Source organism: Arachis hypogaea, chromosome 18 (assembly GCF_003086295.3).
Source record: "Arachis hypogaea cultivar Tifrunner chromosome 18, arahy.Tifrunner.gnm2.J5K5, whole genome shotgun sequence".
In the NCBI taxonomy this organism is placed as follows: domain Eukaryota; kingdom Viridiplantae; phylum Streptophyta; class Magnoliopsida; order Fabales; family Fabaceae; genus Arachis; species Arachis hypogaea.
In genome coordinates, this window is record NC_092053.1 from 17,756,298 (window position 1) to 17,775,104 (window position 18,807).

Consider the following 18,807-nt stretch of genomic DNA (forward strand, 5'->3'; position numbering starts at 1 on the left):
TCCATACCTCCAACTCCGTCAGCATTTCACAGACACATAAACAGATAAAGGCAAGCACAAGAAGGTTACAAATACTACAATTAACAAATATACGTTTAACATGGCAAGTACACTTAGGCACACCCAGTTAATGCACAAACAAGTAATTCAAGTAGTATGCATAAGATGCATGCCTGTCCTATGGCTGATGAGGCTCATCTGTCGGTTATCCAGCCAACCCGACAAGTCCGAAAACCTTAGACTGTCCCTCGACGTGCATCCCCAAGAGTCTATGCATAGCTTTTTCTCAAATAATCAATATTGCTCAATGGGGTTAACATTCCTGGAAATTTATAAGTGCCCGGTCACCCTTACATCGTAGGGTCAACAGAGTGTCGAGTTTTCAACCTGGTACACGTGGTGGCAAGCCACGGTACTTTATCCAGGGAATCTCGTATCTCAGATCATTTAATCATTCAAGCCAAGTATCATACATGATCATCCATAATATTTCATAGTCAATTCATCACTTTTCATCTTTACTTCACCTCCAAGTTATCCCCATTTCCTAGCTTTATCTGGTTATCAGGTTTGATACTACTATTTATGACTAAAAAAATGAAAATAGAGGTTTAAAAGTTTGAAATAGAATTTAAAACTCAAAAATCATGTTTGTTGGAACAAGGGCCACGCGTACGCGTGGCTCACTGCATACGCGTAGGAGTATAAAGATGCAGCTCGCGCACGCGTCCCTTTGTCATGCGTACGCGTAGGTGAAAAACTTCATGTCACGCGTGTGCGTGGATCATACGTACGCGTGGACATGCATGTTGGTTCCCTGCGCGTATGCATGGGGCTATACGCGTACGCACAGTTGAAAATTTCATGCCACGCATACGCGTGGACGTACGTTCTCCAAAAAAAGCAAATTAACCAGAGAGCTGCATAATGAGGAAATGGCACCTGCATAACCACCTATTCCACACCAGAATTTCCGACGGGCATAACTCAATCGTTTTAAGTCGTTTTTCTTTCGTTCTTCGAACGGCATAAACTTCACGAACCCAATTTTCATTTAAAATAAGTTAAAATCAATTTGGGGTTCTGGAAGCCAAGTTATAACCCACCGAAGTTCAGCCTAAAAACTAACTTTTGCAAACTCATTAAACCTCATTTTCGATCAACATTTCCATTCCATTCATTACCCAACCTATCATTACTAATCCAAACACCAGCAACAAAATTCAACAAAGCACTACACCATCTCATCAACCACCTTTCACTAACCTTACACAATTTCATATTTCAACAACTCCATCATACTTTCCTTCAATAAACTTGTAACCATATAATCAAATCATCAATTATCCAACAAGCACCAAACCAACGTGTTCATAACAAATTACTAAACATTAGATATATACATGCATTTCTACTTATCCTATGGTCATCTAGCCTAAGTTTTCACAGAACATTATATATTAAATGCACGAAACCTAAACCATACCTTGGCCGATTTCCACGTAGCGACCAAAGTAATTCACCCAACACAAACACAGCCGCAAAGCTCAATCAAAATACTAATGCCCAGCCTCCACCAAAATTTCAACGTCCACAATTTCAACCTCTAATTATTTATTCACAACCTAATACACCTTTATAACACATATATACCCAATTTAATACTCAAAACATAAATTCGGTAAGATTAAAATGGAATTATGATATCCTCACCTTACCCAAGCTTCACATAAGCAAGAGTGAACATTTTTCTCTAGCTAATTAGATCTTAAAACATCAAAGAGTAAAGAAATTCAATATCTTCACTTAATTTTGCAAAAATTGGGGAAGAAGATGCTGAGAGTAAATAAGTGGGTTACCTATGAAATTGTTCCAGTAGAAACGTAGAGCTTGACGCGGTGGTCGCGTGGCCACAAACGGTGCGGCAATCGGAGCTCGGACTGAGGAGTTACGGGACTTTGAGTTTTGCCGTAAGGTTTCAGATGGCTTCTCTTCTCCTTATTATATTTCAGTGTTATTCTACTGATTGAGGAAGAAGAGAGGTTTTGGTCCTTTTTGCTGGGCCGATTGGGCCCACGGGCCCGGTTTGGACTCGGTTCAACCAGTTCAGCCTGTTCGGTCCAATTTTGGACCGATTTCTTCGAAATTAGTGTCAAAATTCTCGTTTCGATGAGCTCTATCCTAATTTGATATAATATTTATATTTTTAATCTTTCTTATTAAAAACTAATTTATTGACTAATTATTTACTAATTTAACGGGGTTTACAGCCGACGCTTGTATTCAGCCTTTGATCTGCTTTGCCATCTCTATCGCGTCTGTTCTGAATCATTGTCACTGTTAATATTTGCTTTGCCATCGCCGTCATTCTATTCTGTGTTGTCGTCTCTGGTTTGCTTCTTTTTTGGCTGATTTTCAGATTTGGTAGTTGAAATTATCTAATAAACTGATGGAGTTTTATTATGTGATATGTTGTATTGTTGATATTATTTAATATGTTGCATTGATGATGTTGTTGTGTTGTTCATAATCTAAAATTTGAACATCTATTGCCATCTGATTTGAGACCTAAGTTCATACCCGGAACGTACCCAGTACGAATTTGCCTCAAATGGTTGAAATTGTATCGAGTCTAGGGTCAAGTAACAGTTTAAACAGTAGGCCTGCACATAATTTAGGGCCAAGTCTGGGTCGAGTCAAACCCGGTTTTACATGACCCATGAACACCCCTAATTTCAACAAGTAATAATATTGGTCATATTACTTTGATTCTAAGAATGAACATGATATTAGAATATAAAATAGTTAAAGGTGTAAATTTTAACAAAAACAATACGAATAATGCTCTACAACCAAGTTAATTACCAACCAAGTTGGTATAACCTAATTGACATCCATGTGCCATTATCTCTAACTGCCTTTTGACGGCTTCTTTCTCTGCGGATTTAATTCTTTTTCTTCTTCTTCTTCTCTTCTTCTTCTTCTATATCGTCGTTGTCACCACCACCTCCACCTCCTCCTCCTCCTCCTCCTCCTCCTTTTTCTTTTCTCATTTAAATTTCTTCGATCTCCTCCTTCCTTTTCCTCTTCCTCCTCCTCCATCATCATTATTATTATTATTATTGTTATTGTTATTGTCATCAACATCTTCTTCTTCTTATATGTATAACAGTTCAAATTCAAAATGCACCAAAATTCCATAATGATGACGACACACAAACAAACTCAATTCAAAACAAGTCCAAACTATAATGCATCGAATTAAATTCAGAATGCATCGAAATTATTTAATGATAACTCAAAACTACTCCTCCTCCTTCTTCTTCTCCATTATCATCATCTTCTCCTCCTCCTCCTCCTCCCCCTCCTCCCCCTCCTCTTTTTTTTCTTATCTTTCATTATCGTCATCATCATCTCCACCACAACACCACCTCCTCTATCTTCTTTTCTCATTTTAATTTCTTTGATCTTCTTCTTCCTTTTTCTTTTCCTCCTCTTCTTCCTCCATCATCATCGTTATCATTATTGTCATCATGGTTGTCTTCTTTTTATATGTATAACAGTTCAAATTCAGAATATACCAAAATTTCTTAATAATGATGACATACAAACAAACTCAGTTTAAAACAAGTTCAGACCAGAATGCACAAAAATTAAATTTAGACTGCATCGAACTTAAAACTTCTCCTCCTCTTCCTTCTTTATCATTATCATCATCATCTTTTTTTTATTCATCTTCTTTTTCATGTTTTACCTTATTATTATTCTTCTGATTTTATTCTCTTAATAAGAATAAAAATAAAAAAATAAATAAAGAAGAAAAAATATGTAATGTTGCAAAATTACTCAGAAGAGGAGGAGAAAAAGAAAAAATGCAGCAACAGCAACAGCAATAAAAGAACAACGATGAAAAGGAAACACGCAAAGAAGAATAAGGAACGCGAAAAAGAAGGAGGAGAAACGCGAAGAATAAGGAGGAGGAGGAGGAGGAGGAGGAGGAATGTGGGAACGTTCACGTAGTTAGAGCTTGCATTCACGCTCTCACTAATAAAACTGATTTGAACTTGGTTGCCAAATAGACTTGGATATGTAGCATGACTCGAACAATTCTCCATAATATTTTTTTGCGATGATAATAAAAAAGATAATTCAATGGAAAACTTTATCTCATATTAAATTGTACTTGCTCAGATCTATTTTAACATATGAGTAAGAGGGTTTAAAAATTTTACTCATGAATCATAAGAAAATGTCTATAAATTTAACCACCGATGTAATTTAAAGAGTGTTAGAGATATAACCATTCATGTTGCCTCCTTTTATCAGCTCAACCTTTTGGGATGAGTGGTATCATGACATGGTATCAAAATTTTATGTCCGAAAGATCTAGAGTTCGATCTTTGGTGAACCTCAAAAGTGAAAAAAAAATAGTATAAGCCAAATAAAATAAGAAAAGAAAGTCTATGCAAAAATCAAGCAAACTCAAAAGAGGTTCTTGCTTGAATAGGAGTGTTAGAGATATAACTATTCATCTTGCCTCCATCGAGTTAAGCCTCAAAGTGGTCCCTGAAGTTACACTTGAGGTTCAAAGTGGTCTCTGAAGTTAATAGTTAACCAATTTTATCCTCAACTTTAGTAGTCCCTTAGGCAATGCAATTTTCATCCATCACTAGCCATAAAAAAGTTGAGGTGGAATGATTCCTGCCACATTGGCACGCCAACGGCTAACTGACGTGGCAAATGAAACTTTTTTGTTTTCAATGTGGTTCATTTCTCCCTTTAAAACCCTAATCCCCAAATTATGTTCACTGAATTCTCTTCGTCATTCTCTTCTTCTTCTTCAACTTTATTCTCTATTCTCATTCTTTCAAATCCAACCATTACAACAACAAAATGACTGTTTTATGTGCTAATCCATATTCTCATCAAGACCATCATTCTTGCCATCATGTGCTTTAGGAACATCAGTAGGAATGTCCACAAATTCTTTGTCTAAAATAGTACATCATGAAATTACTAAAGATAGTCCAAATAATAGTGATAGTGACGGAAAACAAAAAGACATTACTTTGTAATTAATCCAATTTCCAAGCCTATCATTCCTTTTTTTTTAACTTAAGAATTCACTCTCACGGTAAAGAAAACACAACAATAAGGGTTTGCAAGAAGTCTACATTATTACATAGAAAATAAAATCAAGCATATGTCAGTTAGAGGGAAGACAAACAAAAATCTTGCCAAATCTCCCATAGAGGATATAGTTACGATGAAATTGAAGAAACCGTTAAGCAAAGAGTAAGAAGAGAGTAGTCAATCAGAGAAAAGACAAAAGAAAATCTTGTCGGAGCCGCGAATACCGACAAAAAGAATGGAATTGTTTCAAGCCTCAATAACAGAATTGGAAATCATGAATTTAAGCTTGCTATAGTTGCTCTCTGGAAAATCATAGAGTGCCATGAATACAAATTTGTGGTCAAACTTTACTTCGAAGAAGATTCAATGCCTTCTCTTTTTGTGATTCTCTCCCTTCGTTTTCATTCCTGATCGATTATTTTGCGGGAAACGTCGCTCTTTTTATGGCAGGGTTTTGAATAACAATGTGTGGCAGCAACTCTTTATCGAAGAAATCGATGAGAAAGCACCCATCTCTTTGTTCTTCGAGTAAGTTCGCAAGGCACAGAGCCTCGTTGAGCTTCCCCTGAAGGAGCCTGTCGGGGCGAAGACGAGGCTAAACAACTAACAACCTTGGAGGCCTCGAACGCACGACGGTGTCCCTCAACAAAATTGACACCTTTTCGTGTGCATCATCATTTCCCTGCATCGAAGAGTAAAAAGCGTGGCGACAAGATGGAGGTCAGCAAGAGGCGACGACAAAAAAAGTTGAGTGTGAGAGACTAGGTCGGGGAGGGGACGAGTAGCGTGGTACCGAGACGGAGCCCAACGAGAGGTGGCGACAGAGAGGATTGAGGAAAGCTCTGTCTCTACTGTGTGTTGATGCTGAGAGTGTGGAAGAGTAGGTTGGGGAGGGGACCTCGGAGGCCATTAGGGTTTTTTTTTTCATAAACATAAAATGACGTAGTTTTAGTGCTAGTGTGACAAGAATCAGTCCACCTCAATTTTTTTATGGCCAGTGATGGATGAAAACTGTCTGAGGGACTACTATGAGTCCCAGAGTATAATTTCAAGGACAAAATTAAGTAACTATTAGCTTCAGGGATCATTTTAAGACTTAACTCGCCTCCTCCTATCAGTTTAAATTTTGAAACGAGTGGTATTATAACAAAAAAAATCTTTAAAAAGATAAAATTCTAATGTAAATATTTTGATTTAATCACAAACTATATATTACTATTAATGAATAATTGTTATACGTTAAAAACAAGTAAAATTATTACTCATTAATTATTTGGTTTCATTATTTTTAATATTAAAATAGTATATTTTTAAATTTAATTAATTTTGTAAAAAAATTTATAACAAATATTATTACGTGTGTTTTTATTTAAAAAATTAAAAAAATATTTTATATATTTGTGTATATTATCCTATGCAAGACATAGATACATATATTAGTTTTAAATTTATATTAAATTAAACAATTCTAATTTTAAAAAGTTGATTTAATCTTTTCAAAATCAACCACAAGATTATTTTATTTTAATTTTTTAAAATCAAATTCAAATTTTTTTTTTTATTTTGGATATATATTGCCTTTAACTATATTCCCTCACTGTCATAATTGTCCTGTAACTATATATTCAAAGATAAATTAAATTACAAAAATAATTTAGTTAAGATAACTTAAAAGACGGTGTTACTTATTAATGAAGAGAGTAACAAATTTTAGTAATTATAACTGATCAAATAAGCCGTTAGTTTTACAGTACTCCTTTCATATATAATTATTAGCTCAAAAATGAAATACAAATTCAACTATTCTACCTATTTTGAATAATTTTATATATATTAATAATTTTATGTTTAAATATAACGGTGATACTATATATATTTTGTAACCAAGTTTAATTAAATTGGCACAAGTTTAACAAAAAAAAGAATACACACATACATTATCACTTTTCCTTTTTGTATTTCTGTAAAAAAAATTTTTGTTAGAGAGTACAAAAATTTATTGATATAATACAAAAATTTTTGTCTATAGCATAAAAATTTTTGCACATAACACAAACTTATCAATGTATTATAGAAATTTTTGCACATAGCACATAAATATTTGCACATGGGATAGAAATTTTTGCACATAACAAATTTTTGCTACAAATGTATATTTTGTTAGTTGAGTAAGTCAATGTTCTTAGTATATCATCCTCCAAAAATTTTTCTGCTGCACACTAAAATTTGTGATATGCACCAAAATTTCTGTGTTGTACACAAAAATTTATGTACTTGTGTATTTTATTGGTTGGATGTCAACGTTTTGGACATGTGGGTCTTCAAAAATTTCTGTGTTAGGTAGTTTCAAAATATTTAGGTTGTGGACTGAAATTTCTGTACTGTGTGTATTTTGTTGGTTGGGTGTCAATGTTCTGGGTATGCGGTTGTTTAAAAATTTTTGTGCTGTATATTAAACTTTCTATGCTTTAATTTTCTGAACTATATATAGGAGATGAAGACGACGACGATGATGATAATAAAGGAGGATGAGGGGAAAAAAAGAGAAAAAAAGTATAAAAAATAGCAAGAAAAACACTACAAAGAAAACGGTGAGTACCGTCAGAAACAATCAGACGATATAAACCTCGCCGGTAAATATTTACTGTCGAATTTATTTCGTCCAACGTTAATTACCGTTAGACTCTCTGGCGGATCACCTGCTCGAAAAATCAATTGGTTACCGGTGATGCGGCAAATTTTTTCGACGATAATGTTGGCACCAAAAACATGTTGTTCCGAGCCATATTGTCGTCGGATTATTCCATCGGTAATTCTGACGGTAATGTAATTTTTAAAAAAAAATTGAAATAAATTGTTAATTTTAATTTTAAATTAAAATATATTTTTTTTACATAATTAGTGGTCAATTTATGAATAATTAAGAATTTTTATTTAAAATAAATAAACAATACAATGGGCAAATGAAATAAAAGTCAAGTACATCAAATAAATATATGAAACACAAAATCCTAATCTCTACAGATCATGGTAGTCGTTGTCGTCGTCGACAGTCCCGTGGCCCTGAATCGGTGGCACAGAAGGCGGTGACGATGCCCGTGTACCACTAGCGCTACCGTTGACGATCCCGCTCCATACACTGCATCCACTCCAACGACTCCCTAAACTCTAGCCTGAGCTCATCTGTAGACATCACGCGGGTGAGGATCTCCTGATACCTCTCCCGATAACCATTAAACTCCTGAGCCTGATGGTGAAGGCTACAGTAGAGCTCCTGCACATGGAGCCTCAAATCCACGCCTTCCTCGGGCTGGATGGCTCGACTGGTGGTGAAGCCTGACGACAGCATCAATATCAAGGTGCGAAGGCTGCTGGTGATGAATGACTCCATCCCATATCCGCCGTTCTTGTACGGAGCTGAGGCTGTCTCGCGCCAAACCACATAGGGGTCGATGACGGAGGTCGTAGATCCATCGGCGGTGTCCTCCCCACTTTGTTAAGACAACAAAGACTGTTGAGTCGCAGCCTCTAGTCTCTGAATGTAAGACTTATGTGCAATTAACACAAGTAAATGTGATTAGTAAGACCGATATATAGTCAATCTCTAATAATTTCATAGCAGAAGATAATCAGATGTATGTTTACTCAACTAATGGTCCTAAGACCACTGATCAGCAAATCTCGCTTTATTCTCCTTCAACGTGTGGGTGTATTTAAACGTCTCCGCCAATGTGGCCTCGCAGTCCAACGACTTCGACTACACAAGTTGCATTGAAATTTATTAGAATACCTAGTAATGATATGCAAAACAGATAACATAACAAAGTTATTAACAATATTAACGGAGCTACATACTAGCTTGGCCTTCGTCTTCATGAAGGTCACTGAGCCGTCGGTGTACTTGGACGACCTGGCCGATGCTCTGTTAGATTGGTTAGTGAGAAACCGATGCCTGAACCCTGCATCAGTCTCCCAATGAGCTAACAAACCCTTTTATACCTCCGGTCAGAGCTAGCCCATCCTCTGGTCTAGCCCATGATGAACACTATCCAGCATCTGGTGGAGCCGCCGACCATCCTATGGTCGAATGTCTTCCTAATGGCAAGGTTGTGCTCAGCATCCCAAATGAAGTGCAGTTGTAACAAAGAATATTTAAATTGAGTTAAAGAAGATAGAGGATATAAACTAGCTAAAAAGGTTTAAAACAGAAACAATAAAAATAAGGGTTAAGTACTGAAATCGTCCCTAAGGTCTGGGGCGAAAATCAAAATCGTCCCCGACCTTTTTTTGTTATTAAAATCATCCTCAAACTTACAAAACGTTATAAAATCGTCCTTTTTTTATCTCAATTTTATTTTTTGACCAAATTACCCTTAACTATTAATAAAAAAATAAAAAATAAAAACAAAAAAAAAACAAAAAACTCCTCCCCACCCCCACCCCCACCCCCACACGTTGTTTGAAGCTTCTTCCACCTCCTTGCAGCCATGTCTATAGCAAGGAACTAGGACTGCAAAACTATCATCGTCATCATCATCAACATCACTACTCTGAAAATCAGAACCAAGTGGCTCCAAATAGCAGCAATTCAAACCTGAAGCTAAGCTCTCTTTTCAATCCAATATGTGAAAGAATGAAGGAAAAGGCCGCAAACTTGGTCAACAAAAAATGGTTCCTTTTCAGTTGCAGCAGTTACTACTATATATTAGGAAATGATCAGATAACAAGAACAAAAATGGGGGCATGAATGAATCTAACCCATCTGAAAACAAGCTCATTTCATATGAATAAACCAATGACTTGGGAGAACAGCTTCTGTAAAAATTTTTGCAAGGTCCTTCTTTTTCTCCCTCAAATATCAAAACCAATTCAGCAAGTTAATCAATTATACTTAATCTAGAATCACTGGTCCAATTAACAAAACCGAGACACAACGGGGGAAAAAACAAATCTAGCAGTTCAACAATTCTAGCAACAACAACAATTCTTTTTTTCTTCTTCACCAGCAACAACAACACAGAAACCAGATTGATAATCAGAAGCATGCAGAAGCAGCAGAACTAGAAGAAACCATAAGAAACCAGAAACCAGAAACCGGCGAGGAGGAGCAGTAGAAACGGCGGAGATCCAGCGGAGACGACGAGGAACAGCGGTGGTGGCGGCAGCGAAGAGTGGCGGCGGCAGTGAAGAGCGGTGGCGGCGGCGAGGACCCTTCCCCTTCCCCCTCTTCTTCCCGAACCCCGGCGAAGACCCTTCCCCTTCCCCCTCCCCCTCTTCTTCCCGAAACTCCCTCCCCCCTCTTCTCCCTTCGCATTCCATTCCCCCTTTCCCCGAGGAACAGATCGGCGGCGGCAGCGAAGAGCGGCGGCGACAGCGAAGAGCGGCGGCGGAAATGAAGACCGGTGGTGACGGCGAGGAGAGAAGAAGAAGAAGAAGAAGAAGAAGAAGAAGGAGGAGGTGGTGGTGCGGTCGGCAGGCCGGCAAGGCGGCGGGCGGCGGTGCGGCGGTCCCCTTCCCTCCCCCCTCCCCCCTCCGCCCCCTTTTTCTCGCCCCCCTTCTTTCTCTCCCCACCCCCCTCTCTGCCCCCCCTCTCTGTATCTTTCCTTTCTTTTTATTTATTTTATATTTATTTTATTTTATAATTATATTTATTTTATTTATAATTTTTTTAATGAGGGATAGTTTGGTAATAAAAAAAATAAAATTGGTAAAAAGGATGATTTTAAAGCGTTTTTGAACGTTGAGGATGATTTTAATAACGAAAAAAGATCGGGGACGATTTTGATTTTGACCCAAGACGTTAGGGACGATTTCAGTACTTAACCCTAAAAATAATTACCGCCCATTTCTCAAACTAGTGATTTTTTATCTCAACAGGGATCTTAATGTAATTGGGTCAGGGCTAGTTGTACATCAGCTTGATGACATTCGTCTTCTTCTGAGTAGACGCCTTCTGACTCGACAAAAACCTAACAACAACCCACAAACAAGAATCAACCCTAACCATTAAACATAGAAAACAGATATTAGGAATCATAATCATGAAAACTAGAAAACAATCCAAATCAACCTAAATCCACTAAATAGGAATCAGGCTTTAGGAACTTTCAGAATTAATAGGAATCATAATCATTAAAACTAGAAAATAATAACTAGCAATCCACATCAACCTAAATCCACTAAACATGAATCAGGTTTTAGGAACTTTCAGCATTAACTGGAATTATAATCATTAAAACTAGAAAACAATAACCACCAATCCACATCAACCTAAATCCACTAAATAAGAATCAGGTTTCAGGAACTTTCAGCATTAACAAGAATCATAATCATTAAAACTAGAAAACAATAACGAGCAATTAACACTTAAATAAACTAAACTAGCGATAACCATAAATAGAAAATACATGAGCATTGAGCGTGATACTTACCTCGTGCTGTATGTCATCAGGCTAAATGCGCAACCGTGTGGCAGGAGGTGGTGGAGGGGCATCAGTTGGTTAGACTTCAAGGCTGCGGCATCCGTCCCTGGAAGTGGTGTCGCTGTGGATGCAGGTTGGTGAGCGGTAGGAGCGGTGTCGTCGCTATGGACGGAGGCACGTGGATGGAGTTAGGGACCATGATGAATGGCTGGTACGCTAAACCCGTAACCTGTGACATCACCGGCGTGGTCGGAGTAGAGGGAGAGGATCCAAAAGTTCCGGAGGTACCGGAAGAAATCCTCCCTCTATCCCGACCACGGCTACAACCACGATCAGTAGCCTGATCTGCAGCACCGCTGTCTGTCGATATGACTGCAAATATCAAATTATCAAACAATCTCAGCAACAATTGCTCAGCAAAACAGTAATCAATGCAGAAATTAACACAATTAGACAATTCCAAACACTTCAATAATTCAAGACCTAATGTATTGAATCCAACCTAACTTAATCAACCTAAATTCACTAATATTAGAAAACTAACCCTAAACTAACTTTGAAACTAATTCAAAATTGAAATTGAAATTTTAACCAAACCTAAACTAAATTAAACTATAATTAATCAATTAGCAAATAATCTCAACAACAATTTCTCAGAAAAACAGTCATCAATGCATGAATTAACAAAATTAGTGAATTCCAAACATTTCAACAATTCAAAACCTAATGTATTGAATCTAACCTAAATTAATAAACTTAAATTACAAACCTTAAACAAATTCAAATTACAAACCCAAGAATCACAATAGCATTCTTAATTACCTATGAATCAAGAGAAATCCTAATAAAAAAAATGCAAATTTTACTCTAAATCAACCTAATCGTGAAAAGTAGTTTAACTATACCAAATTAGTAATAAAAAAATTAAAATCTAATGAAATCACAATGAATTTAAAACAGAGAAGATTATATATTGAAAATTTACAAAATCTCAAAACCAATTCCAAAGCAAGAAGAGTGGAGCAACGGTGGAGATGGAGGTTGCAGCGGTAGAGGCGGCTCGCCGGAGTATGCCTCGGTGGAAAGAGCGGCGGACATCACGGTGGTGGAGGTGTAACACCCTACCACACTAAGCTTTACGCTTAAGCCGTAAAGCAGAGGTGGTGTGGTATTACGACCTCTAAAATAAAATGAGTATATATAATAACAGAAGAATTATAATATGCTAGGAGCCTTGAAGAATAGGGAAAATAAAAAAAAAATCGCGAAATAAAAGCGCAACGCTCAAGGAACGAGTTAATCTGCGTGCTAAGAAAACCATAACTACTAAACATAAGATAACAAAAGTAGGAATAGAGTACCAAAGATACAAAATAACAACCTCCTAACTCAGCCTACGAAGTTAAGACTGGTCGGAGTATATTTACACATATATACATACATATCCAAAACCCAAAAGTACATATACACAATCCTGCCTCTCCATAAACCTCTAAGAGGATAAAAAAGAACAAGTTATACGGAGAAAAAACTAAGTACATATATATACATCACTATACAACAAAGCTATCCAGTAACCCCTCCGCTTTAAGAGTCCAGACGCCTAACGAGATGGCTCCCGACCTACATCTGAAAGACAACAACATAGTATGGAATGAGAACCGGAGGTTCTCAATATGGTAAAGGTGCCACACACATAATATATAAGGTCCTGGGAATGCCAGAGGCAATTCTAGAACGCCGACTCTCAGATTATAAAGCTTAAAGTATTAAACAGAAGCCATAAAAGGTGGTTTTCTAAGAATATTTAAACCTAACTTAACTTAGCCTTAAATCTAAGTCCCATACTGCCATTCCTCCATATCTCCAACTCCATCATGCATTTTCACAGACAAATAGACAGATAAAGGCAAACACAAGAAGGTTACAATTACTGCAGGTAACAAATACACATTTAGCATGGCAAATACATATAGGCACACCCAATTAAAGCACAAGCAAGTAGTTCAGGTAAGATGCATATGATGCATGCCTGTCCTATGGCTGATGAGGCTCATCTGTCAGTTATCCAGCCAACCCGACAAGTCTGAATTGTACTTAGACTGTCCCCCGACGTGCATCCCCAAGAGTCTATGCATAGCTTTTTCTCAAATAATCAATATTGCTCAATGGGGATAACATTCCCAGGAATTTATATAGTGCCCGGTCACACTTACGTCATAGGGTCAATAGAATATCGAGTTTTCAACTTGGTACACGTGGTGGCAAGCCACGGTACTTAATCCAGGGAACCTCGTATCTCAGATCATTAAATCATTCAAGCCAAATTTCATACATAATATTTTATCAGAACATCCAATCAAGTATCATATATGACTCATCCATAACATCTTATCATCAATTCATTACTTTTCAACTTTACTTCACCTTCAAGTTATTCTCATTCCCTAGCTTCATCTGATTATCAAGTTTAACACTAATATTCATGACTAAAGGAATGAAAATAGAGGTTTAGATGTTTAAAATTTAGTTTGAAACATTAAAAAGCATGTTTGCTGAAATGGGATCCATGCGTACGCGTGACTCACGCGTGCGCGTGGAAACATAAAACTGTAGTTCGCGCGCGTGTCCCTTTGTCATGCGTACGCGTGGGTGTAAACTTCATGTCATGCGTGCGCGTGGGTCACGCGTACGCGTGAACAAGCTTGTTTACTCCTTACGCGTACGCATGGGACTCGTCGCCTACGCATCGCCGAAAATTCACTCCACTCGTGCGCGTGGGTCACGCGTACGCGTGGGTGTGCATTCTTTTAAAAACCAGAGGCAGATGCAGTAGTGATGCAGCAATGGGAAAAAAACCTGGAAGCAAGGCAGTTTATAGGTACCAACTTCAAATCCTTATATCTTCTTTGTTTTACAATATTTTTCACCCGTTCTTCGAGTGGCATAAACATTATGAACCCAATTTTCAATTCAAAACAAATTAGAAGTAAATTGAGGGTCCAAGAGCCAGGTTTTGCCTCGCTGAAATTTGGCCAAAACCAACTTTTACAAAAAACATTCAAACCTCAATTCCTCAATCAAACCCCATTTCATTCCTTGCTAATTATGCCAAATCTAACAGCATAAATCAATAACACAACTCAACACAACATTACTCCATTTATCAACCACCAACCATCAATAGTATGTAAATCAACAAAACCATCAAGCCTTCAATCATTAAGCATATAACCTATAAATTCATCAACTTAACCATCTTATTACTCATAGCTCAATGGAATGACCACATAGCAACCATCTCTTTTACACAATCAAACCACATCAAAGGTACCAAATATACTAAACATTATGCCATTCCATGCAATTCAGCTTATCCTCTGGTCATTTAGCCTAAGTTTTCACATAATATTATATATTAAATGCAAGAAACTTAAACCATACTTTGACCGATTTTCACGTAACGACCAAAACTATTTATTCAAAACCAAGGCAGCCCCTCAAAACTCAACTAATCATCTTCCTCCAAGTTCCAGTATTCACAATTTCAAGCTCCAATTATTTATTTACAACCTAATACACATTTATAACACATATACCCAATTTAATACTCAAAGCTCAAATTCAATGAAATTAAAATAGAATTATCATATCCTCACCTTATCCAAGCTTCACATAAGCAAGAATGAACGTTTTCCTCAAGCTAATTGGATCCTAAAACATCAGAAATCAAAGAAATTCAACCTTCCCATTAAAAATTCAAAAATTGGGGGAAAAGAGGGCTGAGAGTGATTAAACAAGTTACCAGTGAAATTATTTCGGTAGAAATGTAGAGCTCGACGCGATGAACTCGTGGCCGCAAACAATGCGGTGATCGGAGTTCGGACGGAGAAGTTACGGGGATCGGAAACCACCGTAAGGGTTTCGAAAGCTTTCTCCCCTCCCTGGAAGCATTTCACGTTGCTTCAGCCAAATGAGGGAGAGAAAGGAGTTTGGCTTCATTTAATGAGTTGGTCCGGTTGGACCGACAGCCCGGTTCGGGTCCGATTCAATCGGTTCAGCCATTCGGTCTAATTTTAGACCGTTTTCTTCGAAATTAGTGTTAAAATTCTCGTTTCGATGAGCTCTATCCTAATTCGATATAATATTCGCATTTCTAATTCTCCTTATTAAAAAGTAATTTATTGACTAATTATCTACTAACTTAACCGGAGTTTACAGGAGGCTTGGCTCGTGGTGGAGGTTCTGCTTCCCCAACTCCACGTGGAGCATTGAGCACGGCCGGCGGCGAAGGTTCTGGCTTGCCGAGAATGGTGGAGCGGTGGCAACGGTGGTGACAGGAGAGGGCAGAGAACAGATGGCAAAGGTGGAGGCGGTGATGAGTGAGTGAGAGAGAGAGAGAGAGAGAGAGAGAGAGAGAGAGAGAGAGAGAGAGGGGTGGTGATGAAGATAGAGAAGGAAAAATTCGAAATAGGGGAAACGAAGGTTCGCGTTATCATTTAGGGTACGATTACTGTCGAAAACATCCGACAGTAACATTTTTCGTATGCCCAAAACGTAGTGTTTCACTAAACAAAGTTATTCCGACGGTAGTGGGACGTGCTATAATTTCTTTCTTTCTTGCCAAATATTAACGTCAGTTACCGTTGGAACATCAATTCTGATGATAATATTTGACGGTTACAAATTTATAGTCAAATCCGACGGCAAACTCGATGCTAAATCCGACGATACTTAATGTTTTTCTTGTAGTGATGAAAGACAGTAATGGTAGCAATGACGACGATGGCGATGGTGGCCGCAATGACAACGATAACAACGTTAAAAAAAAAGTGTGTAAAACAAAAAGAAGACAATGACAACAATAACAAAAGAGGAGGGTGAAAAGAAAAAAAAAAAAAGAAGCATCTGCAAAAAAAAAAAATGTACGTAACTTAGCAGATAATTTAATTTAAAAAGTATTTAGATACCTAGTTTTACTGTAGCTCTAAGTTGTAACATACTAAAAACTAAAAAGAATAAGAGCAATATTTGATCTTACGCGATTGTTTATGTTTTTTTTTTTCTTTTGTCAACTGAACTAATCTCTTAACATCGAACGGACTACTTATTATATATATGTCTAATTCCTTAACTTTACGTGTGTTCATATTCACCTTTTTACTGCATTACTCAAAACTTTATTAAAAGGCCTTTTGGTAAAAGCCACAAAGTTTGTCAAACCAAAAATAACAAAATATTAAACACAAATAATATTATTTCGTATATATAAACACTTTTTTTTTTCAGTATTTTAATTTTTGGTATCACATTCCTTTTGAATATTTTTTAATATGCAAATTCTTACGCTAGCTGAACAACTTTTTTGAAATTATCTCTCCGACTTTTTATTTACAATCAATCTCAATTACTAAACTGAATTTTATTTAGATTTTATTTACTTTTAAGACCTTAATTTTAAAAATTGATTTTAAAAAAGCACACACATATACATAAAATAATTTGTTCTCTCAAATAATTTAACGCCTAAATTTAGTCTCTCAAAAATATCACTGACGTTTAAGATAAAATCTATCACTATATATCATATTCTTAACGTTTCACGATATATAACATTACACGTTAATAGAAAATTAATCAAAAAAATTAAATTTGACGACTCAAGTTAATGATTTTCCCAGACTAGTTTGAATAGAAAAACGATAAAAAATTAATTTTTAGTTAATTAATATTATTAGTAAATTTTAAGATTTAGATTTACGATTATTTAAGATTTAGAGATATAAGAATTTATGATTTAGATATAAATTTAAGATAAATAAAATAATTTTTTTAAAAATTAACTAATATTAATTGAAAAAAATTAATTACTTAATATTATTCATTTAAATATTAATGTTTATTCTTAAATGGACAAATAATCAGTGTACACATCTAGTCTAGTAAAAAAATAAGTAAATAAATAAAAATAAAAATAATAATATGACGACTAACTAAACATTAATTCTCTATTCTTTTTCTAATGATCCAATTCATTTGTGTCTGTTTTTTTTTTTTTTTTTATAATGGTGAGATAGTTTTTAACTAAAGAAGGAAAAAGATTTTCGTGAGGATATGGAAATTAATAAACCAAAGTGGGGCAAGTTACGCAAAGTTATTGACCTAATTAGTATTATATATGGCTTAATTAGTGCTGAGCCAAAGGACGATCATGTGAAATTTGCATCAATTTTTGTTGTACAATATGATGTTACTAAGTACTCTCTAATTTGTCAGTATCCTAAATAAGCTCATTATTTGTGGCAGAAATGATGGATGAAAAGATAATGATGAGAGAGTTAAATGGAAAGGGAGAATGTGAAAGGCTAATAATATAACATTATTGGTTTTTATTATGGAGAGGTCCTTAATTTTGTCATCTTTTGCATATATGGCCCTTACTTTTACATGAAATAAGAAGTTTTACCCTAAATGTGCCGACCATGGTGCGGTTGAGCTTTCGTCATATGTGATGGATTTTAGCTCAATTTTCAAACTATAAGTCAAAATAATATTGTTCATACGGAAAAAAAAAAGTTCAAGTCTTACAATACTTGGAATTCTATTTGTATAAGAGTATGATTTTTGCAATTTTACTTAAATGAGTAAGATTAGTTAGTGGATAAGAAGCTAACTAAGAGAGATCAAATAAGAGATCATACTAAAATCGTGATACTCAAGCTGATACATTGAATCAAGTTAATTAGGAGGAGAAAAAGCAACAGGTGACCTTGTCTTCTAATAAGAACATCTAATAATGGAACTTCGTTAATATAATTGTACAATTCATTATTTTTTAGGTGATATACGTATGATTTCTTTCCAATTGTTATTTGTACCCTTTAGAAAGATTAGTGTCGTATTTATTATAATAATTATAAAAAATTCAATTAAATAGCAAATCAATCACCATCATGTATATTTGTTTATATTTATATATATTATTTTACAAACTTTAAAAAAAAATAACTAACCATTAAAATGATAACAAATTTCACAATAGAATAATCAAGCATGTCACTATAATTTTTACTTCATTTAGTAATACTTTTTATCGGTTACTTTCTCAGCGAGTACTATTAGTTAAGAGTTTGATGAATTCCAAAGAAACCTCTTCATAATAATGGTATAAAATCATGAATCTTGTTTTTCTGTTTTTATCTCCTATTTTTTTAATAAAATTATAAAAAATACTAAAAATAAAAATAAAAAC